The sequence below is a fragment of the Ictidomys tridecemlineatus genome, chromosome 9 (genome assembly GCF_052094955.1).
Source record: "Ictidomys tridecemlineatus isolate mIctTri1 chromosome 9, mIctTri1.hap1, whole genome shotgun sequence".
NCBI classification, from domain to species: Eukaryota; Metazoa; Chordata; class Mammalia; order Rodentia; family Sciuridae; genus Ictidomys; species Ictidomys tridecemlineatus.
In genome coordinates, this window is record NC_135485.1 from 93489564 (window position 1) to 93502479 (window position 12916).

The window sequence follows — 12916 nt, forward strand, 5'->3', positions numbered from 1 at the left end:
CTTGTTGTTCACTTGAGAGCAGTGGAGAGGAAAACGGTCCCCACTGGCGGACTTTGGCTTCTGGAGCCCCGGGACCCACCGGTCCCGGCCTCCCCACGCCTCCTCCTGGTAGGGGATGAGGGGGGGGAGGGGGAGGGGGAGGGGAAGGAACTAGAAGAAGGATTTGGGGATCTAAGTTAGAAGCTCTAACCAGACCTGAGCGGAGAGTTTGCGTCTCCTCCAGGTCAGATCGAGGGTGACTTGGGAGCGCTGGGTAAAGGAGGTGAATCTCGGCCTAGTTTGTTTGCTCAAATAGAACTCCATCAATGGGGGTGGGGGGTAGGGGGTTTGGAAGTCGAGTTTGGGAAGAGTTGTCATTTCCCCGACTGGAGTGGCGCAGACTGGGGGCGGAGACTTGGGACCGAAGAGAGGCCTTTTTTCAACCACCCCAGCTTTCCCTGGACTTCCAGAAGGAATTTTACCTTCTCCTGGGTTCTTCCCCCACTCCCATCCCGGCTCGCCCGACAGGTTGCGCCTACTTTTCCCGTGGAGCGAGAGAAGCCTTCTTCCAGAGCCTGTGGGGTCGGTCTCCTTGACCCCTCCTGCTCCCTCCCCGGACCCCTTCCAGCCATCGCCACCATCCACCACCTCGGTTCCACTCAATCGATTTTTGCTGCATGTCAACACATTACTGGTGAGTTTGAGGGTATCTTTTTCTCCTTCTCTAGGTCTCTTAATGATTTCTGAGCTAGTTGTGTATTAAAGTGCTTATAGAAACCTTTAACGTTATAGCATGAGGACCAACCTCCTCTTCTTGGGTTAAAAAATGGCGAGTCTGAGGTCGGGCCTGCGGAGCCCAAGCTTTTGGCCTCTGCTCACCTTGCTCACCAAGCCCGGAGCAGGGAGATGGTCCAGGCCTGCGGCAGGCAGCCTGCGCACACCATCCGCGGTGTTGGGGCCTTCTTTTATCTCCCACTTGCCCACCTGTTACTCGGATCTTTTTCCACCTTGGTGTCTCTAGAGTATCCTCGGGTTTTTATTTCATTAAAAAAAAAAAATCTCCACGATCTCCAACCCTTGATTCTCCTAATACGGAATTCAGATTGGTGGAGATCTGGGGAAAGGTGTGTACAGCCCACGTTTATCTCCCATTTCCTCTCAGTTCCCCAATCTGAGTTTTAATGTCTACAACTTGGTTATAAATTTAATTGTAAAAGATATTTTGGGAAACCCGGGCCCCATCGGCGCTTTGATTAGGAAGTGAATCTTCTTCTCTTTGGCCTGTTTTCTTCCACAGCCCCCCTCCCGCACCTCCTTCCTACGAGGTGCTGAAACCCGGGAGTCCTTTTAGGAGTTTAACAAAAAAAATTAATGGGAAAAAAACAAACAGTGTCTTTAAAGTCCCAATATTCCTCGAAAGCCCCATAAATTAACCCGGCGAATCCTTTTAAGGCGAGTCTATAAAAATCTAGTGAGATCTTGAAGGACAACCCTCCCCCAACCTCTGTCGCGAATGTGGCCAAACAAAGGTCTGTCCTGCAATCCACATCCTAATCCACGGGCGCCCCCGCCGCCGTCTCCCGGGCTTCCCGGCCTCCAGCCGCCCACAGGCGACCCATGCTACGGTGGGAGTCCCTGACTCACCGATTTAACTTTTTAAGAGAGGAGGGGAAAAGGAGGGGGTGTAATCGGATCAGAGGCCTTTATGAATATAGACTCCCTATTGATTGATTTATAAACCACCTCCGTCATCTCTCTCCCCCCTCCACGAACAGCAGTTAATGTAACAAGAAACGTTGCTAATAGAGAAAAGGTCTCCAAGTGAACGGGAGAAATTCTGGTAGCAAATATTCAGAAGGAATTTTTAAAATACCCCTCTTTTCTTATTTTCTCAATTAATTATATTTTAACTGATATTGAGAAAATGGCATAAAAGATGAGATTTTTTAAAAATGGGTTAAAAAGAAACACAATTGTAAACACACAACTACCTTCTTAGTTTTAGCAGATGATATAGGGAAATTTTTACTCTAATCTTAAAAGTTTATCACCTCCAACCCTTCTCTGGCACACACAGGAGCTCCCTGAGGGTGAACTTCTCATTGTTAACTTTTTATCTGAAAAAAAAATAGAAAACAGAATTTATTGTGTTTAGGATGCAGAACTTCATCCAATTCTGTGGAGTATTTTATGCCCTTTATGCAAATGTTGATTTTAGATTTTGTTTGAAGATTAGACAAGTCCTTCAAAAAAATGAAATATCCCATTGAAGATGTATTTAATTCTACTAAATTGCCTTTAAAAAATTGCTCCTCCTTTTCTAACAATCCACTATGAACACAGGCAATTTATGGAAACCAAGATATACTTGAAGCTGAAGTTACTTAGAAAAAAAGTCTAAAAGTACCATCTAAATTCCTTTTAATTGTAAAAAAAACACTTTTAAAACATGCAATGACTATATGGAAAAGGTGTATACTTTGGGGTATAGTGCAGTGGAATTGCAAATTTTTTTTCCTTCGGAGAGACAACGTAAGTTCAGACTCAATGGGCCCATCATGACCAGGGTGTGTGTCTGCACTCTGACTTTGATGGATCTTTCTCCATCTAGTTCTCCCTTTCCAGTCTTCCGACCAAAAAAAAAAAAAAAAAAAAGAAAAAGAAAAAAAAGAAAAGAAAAAAAGGCATCATCCCCCCACTTTTCTCCTGCTATTTTCCCCTTCTACTGCCTTTGTCCCTAGCAAAGTTTTCACATTTTTGCTTTGTTGTTTTGTTTTTTCCCTGCTCTAGCAACTTAGAAAATGACTCGTGAGGCTGGGACCTTAAGTACCGAGATTAAGGCATGCGGTGGTTTCCTGAGAGCCCCAAGACTCGCCGTATCAAAGCTTCCTCCTTCCAGAAGTAGCAAAGTTTCTGTCCCTCTGCCAGCAGTTTGCCTCAGCGGGGAACCCCCTGACTCGAAGTTCAGGGTAGGAACCTTTTCCCTCGTCGCTCTGGAATACGAAACCTAGAACTGTCCCCTCTGTCTTTGGAAGTGGTGGAGCACCACATCAGATTGTGATTTGGAACTCAGACTAGTGTAGTCCAGCAATTCTGCTTCTCTGGGTAGGTAGTAGGGTGGGGTTGCTGCACCCTACAGTAGTTTAATGGCATTTCCCTCTGCCCTACGGAAGGACTAGCCGGGCCTTTTGGGGCATCACTTCACGCAATTCCCTCCATTTGGTTGACCGCCAGTCTAGCTGACTTGACAGCTTCACCCCGCTGTGTGCGGGCGTGAGGGAGGGGGAGGGGAGACTGTGGACAGTGGTGGAGACCCTGCAGGCCATCCTCGGTGCTAAGGAAGGGGCTTTGCCTGCTAGTGCCCTAGGCTACAGACTACAGATCACTTTGTTTGAAAAATAAAATAATATCCAACAAAAGAAAGTGAAATAAAACCCTTCTTCTGTGGGCTCTGGGCCTCGGGCGATGTTCATTTACAGGACTTTACCGACCTCAGAGCCTTCGGCCCCCTTGAAATCCTTGAAATCGAGGGAGCCATTCTTAACTGATGAGGTGGTGTCCTGTTTATCTGTTTCTCTGACAAGGAAAAAAAAAAAATCCCTTGGGTGAATGCTGGGCCACCATTCCCAGCCCCGGCCTTCCAGAGAGAAGCTCTCCAGTCCCGAACCTTCTTCAGCTGCGCAACTGGGCCACCTTGCCAACCTCCAAGCACGAGGTTCTGGACAGTTGGTCAAGACATTCTGGACGCCTGCATTCCGCTTGGGTCAGGCGGCCAGGTCTTTAGAATGACGTTCCATTGGAGCGTGCCCCTAAGGGCGGCTTCTCCTAGGGCCTCATTGGCCGCCTGAACTCGGGGACAATTCCGATCTCCCGCTTTCCATTAACCAGAGCACCTGTTGGATCTTAATGTTCACATTTTGGGGGGGGGGCGGTGACATGGGGGAAGGGCGGTGGTAAGACGTCCTGCCTCCCTTTACCCTGACAGTATTTTCAGAGGCAGTCGGAGAAGCGGGCCTTGGAGACACACCTACACACCTCCGGGTCGCCCTCTTGGGTCCTGGCACTCTGCGGGTCTCTTCGACCACAAAACTGAAATCTAATCTGCAGCTGCCGCCGCGCCCCCACTTCCCGCCCGCGTCCCGCCCGAAGCCCCAGGCTCCCGGGTCATCGAAGTCGGTTCCCTGGCGCGGCTCGGAAGGCCTTGCGGTCCAGCTGGGGAGACACGCTGGCCCAGGCGCCTGCACTCAGGACGCCCCCCGCACGCGCCGCTTGGGACCTGGGCGGCTGCCTGGTGGCCGGTCCGGCTCGGCCCCGGGTGTGGCCTTCTAGCTGTGCCTCCCCGAAAAGCTCGATGGCCTGGGCTGTAGATGTGTCCTCCAAGGGAGTCTCGGGCAGGCGAAGCCCTCCCACCACACCCCTTCTCACCCTCTCTCGGGCCTCTGCGTCTTCACTCTGGAGCGGCCATATACCTTGAGTGGGTCATCCCTGCTGCCTCCTACTGCCTCTCGAAGCCCGGGGTTTGAACATTAACCGGCCAGAGCTATAGAGTAGGGTAAAACGTTACATATAAAAATGAATCATCTATCCGATCCTGGGAGCGATGACCTATAGCCAGCTCGGCGTTTTCAGCAGCCGCAGCAGTGCTATTACCCCAAGTTTCTTCTGACCCGCCACTTCCCAGGGACCATTCAGCTGCGCTGAGGACAGGTTGAGGTTGGAGGGTTAGGGCTAATGAGCCAACCTTGTCCTTGAGGAGTCTGTGGTTAAGGACTACAAGCCAATGTCCTTTCTCTCCTATTTGAGAAATATCTAGAACGGATTTTTGTCTCTTATTAAACGTTGGTGGGGACAGCTGTAATCTAGGAGGAACCCCTGCCGTCAGGGCCAAAGAAGTGCTGCACCTCTGGATTACAGGGTGGAATCCTAGAAAACAGGGCGAGGTGGGTAGGAAGTGGCAATAGAAGCCTAAGGACCCAGGACTGGAGAGGCGGGGAAGGTGCGCCGTGGGTGGCTGAACGGGCACTGGACCTGGACCCTGAGGCTGAGGCCAAGCACAAGCCCTGGCCTGTGGACCACGATGAAATCCCAGGCTCTGGTTGGACCCCACCTCTCATTCCACTCTCCTGGACAGTCTTTTGCTGACTCTGACTTATGTGATTCTTTCAACATAAATAATTGAAAGTCACAGTGTTACTTCTGCACTAACTTATGCACTAGTGCTCAGCCAAATGCATGGTATTTGCAGAAGATAACAGAACTGAGGGAAGAATTAAAGACTATGCACCTCCTGAGTTTTTGTGCCCTCACCTGGAAACGTTAGTGACTCAGGCACTCAACAAATTCCTGAATAGGAAGGTGACTCCTTTACTCTATCTCTGTTGTTCTCCCTCTTCCTAATCCTCACTTCCCCTCCCCCATTTAAAAAAAAGTGAGATAAGATGGGTACAAGCAAGATGTGTAATGCTATATAGCCCTCTCATTTGTTGCCAACAAACTCCAGAAAATTCTTGTACCTCTTAGGAAAATTGGTTCATTTATTATGCAAAATAATTATTTATGTAAAATTCAGTGCCTTGCCTGTAGTAACCTCTCAGTGATTTCCTGCTCCTCCCCTCCCCCCACCATGTTACCCTGAATGTCTACAAGGTTTTTCAGAGATTCACTCAGCAGGCATCAAGCCTGGGTTGAATACCATGTACTAGTATTAATTGAACATCACCATTCTGCTAGTTCCTAGAGAATACAGCTTCAGTTCAAGATGTGATTACAGAGTGTTCATCACTTCACATAGTGTCACAACTCTAACTTTGTCATGCTCATGATATGCTATGTCATCCCCCTAGAGTAATTATAGCCCATCTTTTTGTTATCCCACTCCCCCAAGAAAAACAGAATTGATTCAATGTTCCACCAGTTTGCTCCAGAAAAACAATGAACACATCAAAGCAAATAAATAAAAAGAGGCATGAATCACACACTCAGTTGCCCTTCAGTAACTTAGAGACACAAGGAAGCATAAGTGGAGAAAGAGTATTTACTTTTAAAGGTGTCCATGGTTGGGGAAGGGAGTATTATAAAGAGTATGTATGGCAGCACTCAAATTGTCTTCTTCCCCACCAAACTACCATGTTATCTGACACCCTCAATCTATTTGTGTCCTGGGTAACAGACGGTTTGACTAAGAGGTCACAGACTAGAGGGCTTGGGTGACTGGAAACAAGTTTGACAAGGAAGGAATCTGGGTGGGGTGCCACCCTGGAGGTGGAGAGAGGATGAGGCCACAGTGGCTGGAGCAACTTGGCAACCCCACGCCTCTGCTGGACCCTGCATTTACATGAGATGGATTGTCAGAGATTGGTGGGTCAAGAATAGCTGCCAACACAACTGCATGGATCAGAGAAATTTAAGTCTCTGTCTACATCTCTTTATTTTCCTTTATATTCTACCCCCTTTATTTTCTCCTTTTCTTCTTGCTCTTATTCCATCTCAGTAGGCTTTCTCCAGAATCCTAGCTACTCCCTCTGCTTGACCTCTCTTTTAATTTAAGTCTTCAGATTGTCTTTCATATATAAAAGTTGTTCCATACAAACAAGAATCGACCTATAAACCATTCGTACTCATAAAAATGGAGTGCTTATATGAATCATAAAGGTTTTAGGACCAATAAGTATAGCATACAATACTAGAAACTGGCTTTTCAGAGCAAAAGAGGGACCAGGTGTGTGTTCTTTAATAAAACCCCACTGCATGCTGGATATTCCAGGAGGGATGAGGAACATACTTCTATAACCCAGACAGCATGACTTTTTTCATGTGCCCGCCCCCCGCCCCGAAAATGAAACCTCTCTGTTCAGTTTATCTTTCTTACCTTGGAAGCTCCTCCCCTGCTGAAACTGTCACCTGTGAACTTGCACACATTGCCTAAATTATGTGTTCGGGGGGGGGGGGGGAAATAAAGAGCAGTCCTTTAATAGAGTTTATGTGTTAATAATATGAGTTCATCTCTGCATTTTTCATACAAAGGTCCTTGTTTTTCTTGTGCTTTATCCTTTTGTTCTTGACTCAGCAGTATTTTAGGGTGATTTTTCTTTTTGTTTTGTGTAATTAGAAAACACTTTCATTTTCATCCTGCAAATCTTTTAGACTAGAAAGATTGAAAGATCATCATTTCTTCTGCAGAAGAGCTGCTCCATTCCATTCTCCTTTGCACTTCTCTTTTCCTTTAGAACTTCTTCCAAAATTTCCTTAAGGTAATTCTAATTTCACAATTCTCTCCCCTTTTAATTTTTAAACTTCATTTCTGAATGCCCTTGTTCCCATACTTCACAGCTAAATTTGTTTGAATTACTCCGCCGTCAATTATCAAAGAGGGTATTTTACTATGAGTTAAGTTGTTGGGGTCTTTTTTAGCTTCTTATGGGAGCCTGGCACAATACCTGGTAAAATATTAGATGTTCAATAAATGCCTATTGATCAAATGATATAATTAAAACCTTTGTTCACAAAAATACTAGTTCAAAGTCATTGAAATCTATTGAATTGGCATGTATTAGATCTCAGATTAGTTCTAATTAATTTCTAATCCTTTTCTCAACAAATTGGACATGTAAAAGAATTCTATAGCAGAAATTGGATCTTGATCTTTTTTTCAGCATCTTCACTACGTCACAGGATTTTTAGGATAAATCATGATCACTGTTCAAAAAGATATTGGACAAATTTTAGTATTTTAATATATTTATATTAAAATAAAGAATTTTAAAAATCTATCCTGGAGAATATGTATGGTAAGGGATGTAGATAAAGGAGGTATGGAGGTATGTTTATTGGAGGGGAGGTGGAGGACACATAAATGACATAGAAGTTTCCAGTTTGCAATTATCTAGGATAATTTTGCTAGTTAAGAGATTATATTTTCAATCTTCACATTATTTTGCATTTTTAAATATTTTGCTATTTACAATAGTATCAAACTATACTATGATTTATAGCATATTTAATAAAAAGTTGGATACTTTGGATAAAGTTGGGTTTCTCTCTCTCTCTCTCTTTCTCTCTGTTTATTTTTGCCATACTGATGATCAATCCTGGGGCCTTGCCCATGCTATGCAAGTGCTCTACTATTGAGCTATTCCCCTAGCCTTTGCTTTGCCGTTTTTATGGTTAGACATATGAAAACCTAAGAAGTTAAAAATCACTGATCTAAAAACAACAAAAAAGGATTTTATCCACTCAGACTTTGATTAAAGTCATAGACCCCCAAAAATAATATCTTTATTTCTTGCTAATTTTTGTCCAGTAAGTTTCACATATTTTTGATTAATTTATTGGTGGCAAAATATTCTTTAGAACACTTACCATATGCACTCCCATTTTCCAACTGTTATGATACACAACAAACTAAACACATTTCACCAGAAATAATGAGAAGATGTTGATGAAACATCTATGAAGCATCGGTAGCTTTCAATGTGAACCAGAAAAAAAAAAAAATAAGCCCTATAGTGCTAAGTAAATGAGCTAAAAAATACACATATAAACAAACAAATAAGTAAACAGCAGGGACTGGAGCAGCAGAGAGTTATAATCGAGTTTTTCAGTGTCTGCAGACCTTCTGAAGACCCCAATTTCTACTGGAGAATCACTCTCTTGGGTGTACCATTTCTTAGAGGTCAGGAAGGGTTATATGGCTGGGGATTCAAAAAAACAATGGAGAGGGTAAAAGTGGAATCAGCTGAAAAAATTACCTTTGCTTGGCTCAACTGCTATACACATCACTTAAAAAATAATCCACACATAAAGCAATCATGACATTATTTTCACAGCACTCAATATTTTTTTTGATTTATTTTATTCATAATTTCTCTAAATATAATAATATAGAGTAATGCAGAAGATAGTTTGTTGAGTACTTCCTATCTAGCTAGTGCTTTTCATATGTTATCTCAATTAATTCTTACAACAACATACTACAAAGTAGATTCTATTATTTTCTTATTTGAAGGAGGAGAAAATTGAAGCTTAAAAGTAACATGCCTCAGGCTTTCTGATTAGTAGATTAGTGAGTGGCAGAATTAAGCCAAGAATAGGACTCAAATCAGGCACAGTCTAACAAGGCCACTAAAAACTGCCCCCCTGAAAGAACTGTTCACATCCTATATACTTTTTGTTGGTGTGATTAGAACATGCCTTTCATAAAATAAAATAAAAGGAAAATATATTAGAAGTGCTATGAAAAATTAGAAACAATATTATGTAGTTATCTTATGAGAGTGTTTTTTTAAAAAATGATTATTCAACTGAACCTAAAATAAGGTTGTTTTACTTTTTCACAAGTGCTTCAAGGCACATTTATTTTAAAAAAAATTTTAATATTTATTTTTCAGTTTTCGGTGGACCCAACATCTTTATTTTATTTTATTTTTTTTATGTGGTGCTGAGGATTGAACCCAGCACCCCGAACACGCCAGGTGAGCGCATTACCGCTTGAGCCACATCCCCAGCCCCTCAAGGCACATTTCTTAGACTAAAGCAATGTGCACAAATTATCAAAACCTTTGACATGTGACATTTAGATAGAGTAGAAAAAGCACTGAACTGTTGCTAATATTAAATGAGGATATATATGTATATATCTTTTATATATAAATATACATATATACATATGTATATATGTGTATGTCTATATACACACATATATCAATTGACGAGTTATCAAGTGGTTTTTCTTTAGTCTTGTTCTTTATAACCTGCTGTCTTGTCTTGTTCTCTTCTTTCTTTCTTTCTTTCTTTCTTTCTTTCTTTCTTTCTTTCTTTCTTTCTCTTTCTTTCTTTCTTTCCTGGAAATTGATTCCCGGGTGTTTTACTACAGAGCTACACCCCAGTCCTTTTTATTTTGAGACAGAATCTCACTAAGTTGCTGATTGTGATCTTGTTTAATCATTGAGGCTGGTCTTGAACTTCCTATCCTCCTGCTTCAACCTCCTGAGTTGATGGCACATTATAGGCATGTGCCATCATTCCTGGCTTTGCTGTCCTTTCTCGCTTTCTCCCATCCCCACTGTCCCTTCTTAAATCTAGTTTAGATGTTAGCTCAGATATCCTTACTCTGAAAAAGTCCTCACTTATGCCCTGGCACTGGGTTAGGTCAACGTGTCCTTCCTGTGCACTTCCCTATCAAAGCACATGATATACTTTCATAATCTTAAAGCTTTTGAAGATTGTAAGTGACTTTGTAGAATGTCTCAGTTTTTATTTTTCACACTATTTTCATATGATTAGATTCAGATTACATATCTTCTATGATACTCAGGATATCATAGTGCATAGCAATGCTGTGCTCTTTGTACATTGTGTCATGGGGCACCCAATGTCAATGTATCATATTTGATGATGTTAATTAATTACTTAAGGTAATATCTGTTTCACTATTTTAATGTTTAAATGCTATTTTAAAGACTTATGTTACGTTTTTTTTCCATTGTAATTGTATTTCATAAGCAACTTTATAGTGAGAAACTGAAACCTCCTGCCAACAGCAATGTGAGTGAGCTTAGAATTCAGTTCTCCAGCTCTTCAAATTACTGCACTACACATCTACTTTCTGTATGCCAAAAGTTTTTGTCACTTTTCATTTATTACAGTTTTCTTCATTTTTTGTATGTGAGGGGCTTATTCTGTTTTTTCCCCTTTTCATGCTTCTCCCTCCCACCTCTCTCCCTTCTGACATTTTAATAGCATTTGGGGGAAAATCAAGATTAAATGAGTATATTTGAGTCATCATATTTTAACAGAAATTCAAGGATTTGCATCTCATGTACAGAGCTGAAGTAGGAATGGGATAGGACTTAAAAGGGATAGGTGATGTTTTATAGCCCCAAACATTTAAGACTGAGGAAATATGAGATAAATACTAAGCGGCAGAGAAGGACATTAATTTCTCTTTTATTTTTTATTTTTGCAGCATTGAGGACTGAGTCCAGGATGCTTTCTCTCTGAGCAGTGTCCCAATCCTTTTTATTTTTTATTTTGAGACAGGGTCTTGCTAATTGTGCAGGCTGGCCTCAAACTTGCCATTTTTCTTCCTCAGCCTCCTGAGTCACTGGGATTTACAGGCATGCACCACCATAGTTGACCGAGAAAGACGATTTATAGAAAATAAAAAGCAACTGAAAAAGATACCTTTATTTCATATTTAATAAATCCAATTCTGATTTTTAAAAGACATAATCTTGCTTTGATGATCAGGCTGGTCTTGAACTCCTAGACCCAAGTGGTCTTCCTGTCTTGGCCTCCTGTGCAGCTGAGACCACAGGTACACCCCGCCCCCCCCCAAGCCTGGCTTATTCTAATTTTTAAAAATATAATTTTATATGAACACTTGCTTTGTCTGCCCAGCACCCTTCCTGCCCCCCTTTTTCTGTAAATAAAACTGTCCTCCTACTAAGGGAACTGCTCTTTTTTAGCCCCAACTGTATTGTTCTAATGGAGGCGCCCATCCTAGAGTGGGTCTCTGTGTTCCCCAAACAAGGCACATGACCTCAGCTGGACTTTGGATCCTTCCCCACAAATTTTCCAATGAGAATTTAGAGAAGAGAAACAGTCGTTTTCATGATAATGAGATGAGTTGTCAAAAGCCAGGTTCTCCAAGGCACAAGACAGCAGTCATAAGACAGGAAGTTGACTCAGAGAAGCACAAATGAGAGGTCAAGAGAGAAGGTCCTGGTGATGGTCAGGTTACTGGGATCCTTCAGGTCCAATCAAACTTGGGTCCTTTCTGAGATCTTGCTAGTCAGTCTAGGTCAGTCATTTCCTGTTTGGCCTAACTTCATTCAAATTGGGTTTCTGCCACTTGTGACCAAAAAAAAAAAAAAAAAAAAAAAGAGTTCCTGCTTTGATAGACTAATGGCCTCTTCTGGGTCTACAGTCTTGTCCCCTGCAGAGCCTAAGGAGGGACTTTTGAAGCCATAGTAGACACTTTTCATTTTCTAATGTCTTCTAACGGCCCTGAGCTAACACTGCCTGGTGAGGCAGGTGAGGGGGTGAGGAAGGAGAGTTGTGTGTACACATACGAACTCAAACATGCAAGTACACACACACCTGTTAAGATTTATTTTTTTTTTAACCATCAAAATATTACTTACTGAAGGTCTATTATATCTCAGGTACTTTCACAAACATCTGCTCTACATTAGTTCAGGACACTAGATTTCCAGACTGCTCTTAATTACAGATAACATTTTGAAGATAAAATATACTAAATACTAGTTGCTACAAAACGGGAAAATTGTGAGGAAAGATCTTGTGCAGCTTTCCTCACCTTCTCCAGGCTCGGCTTACCACCACTTGAGTTATCTCTTGCTTTTTTATGAAAAGATTATTCCAAGGAACTTGGAAACAGGACTTCAAATGCAAGTGTTATTTCAGCATGACTGTTTGACGGGCTTGTTTCTAAAGACATTTTTGGGAAAGATTATAAAAAAGAGAACCCCAAATCTGAATCAAACTATAACTAAATAGCGTGACTTGCCTTGAAATTCTAGCTTTATTCATGTAAGTTTGTGTCCTACAAAGCAGATTGAAACAAGTCAGCCCAAATCTATATAAACAGACTTAAGTTTTGGGAGAACTGCTGTGTGAAAGTTTAATTCCAGCTTTGATTATTACTTTGAAACTTGGACAAATAGCATTTGTCCAGTCATTTCTCACATATTTTTCTTCCATGATCTTTCTGAAGAAAAATGGTTACAACAGCTCAGAGTACTACTCCAAAGAAATAGCCACACTGGCAAGGGTACCAACTTTTTCCTTTTGCAGTGGGTGGTCCAGCACAAAAATTCCCCAGTGGTTCAGAATCTTCTAGCAGCTTATGGGAGCCTGCCTTGGCTTCCCATCAGCTGCTGTATTTAAACATCATTATATGCAACTTAAGATGCAA

The 12916-nt window shown here is 42.2% G+C and overlaps 1 long non-coding RNA gene across 1 annotated transcript; it reads left to right on the forward strand.

Annotated features, from left to right (window-relative positions):
• The first annotated feature begins 122 nt into the window (after positions 1-122).
• LOC110598637 (uncharacterized) lies at positions 123-3402 on the forward strand. The gene is made up of 3 exons (XR_013426018.1): positions 123-262; positions 508-673; positions 2770-3402. It is a non-coding gene; the product is annotated as an uncharacterized LOC110598637 (long non-coding RNA).
• Positions 3403-12916: the final 9514 nt, after the last annotated feature.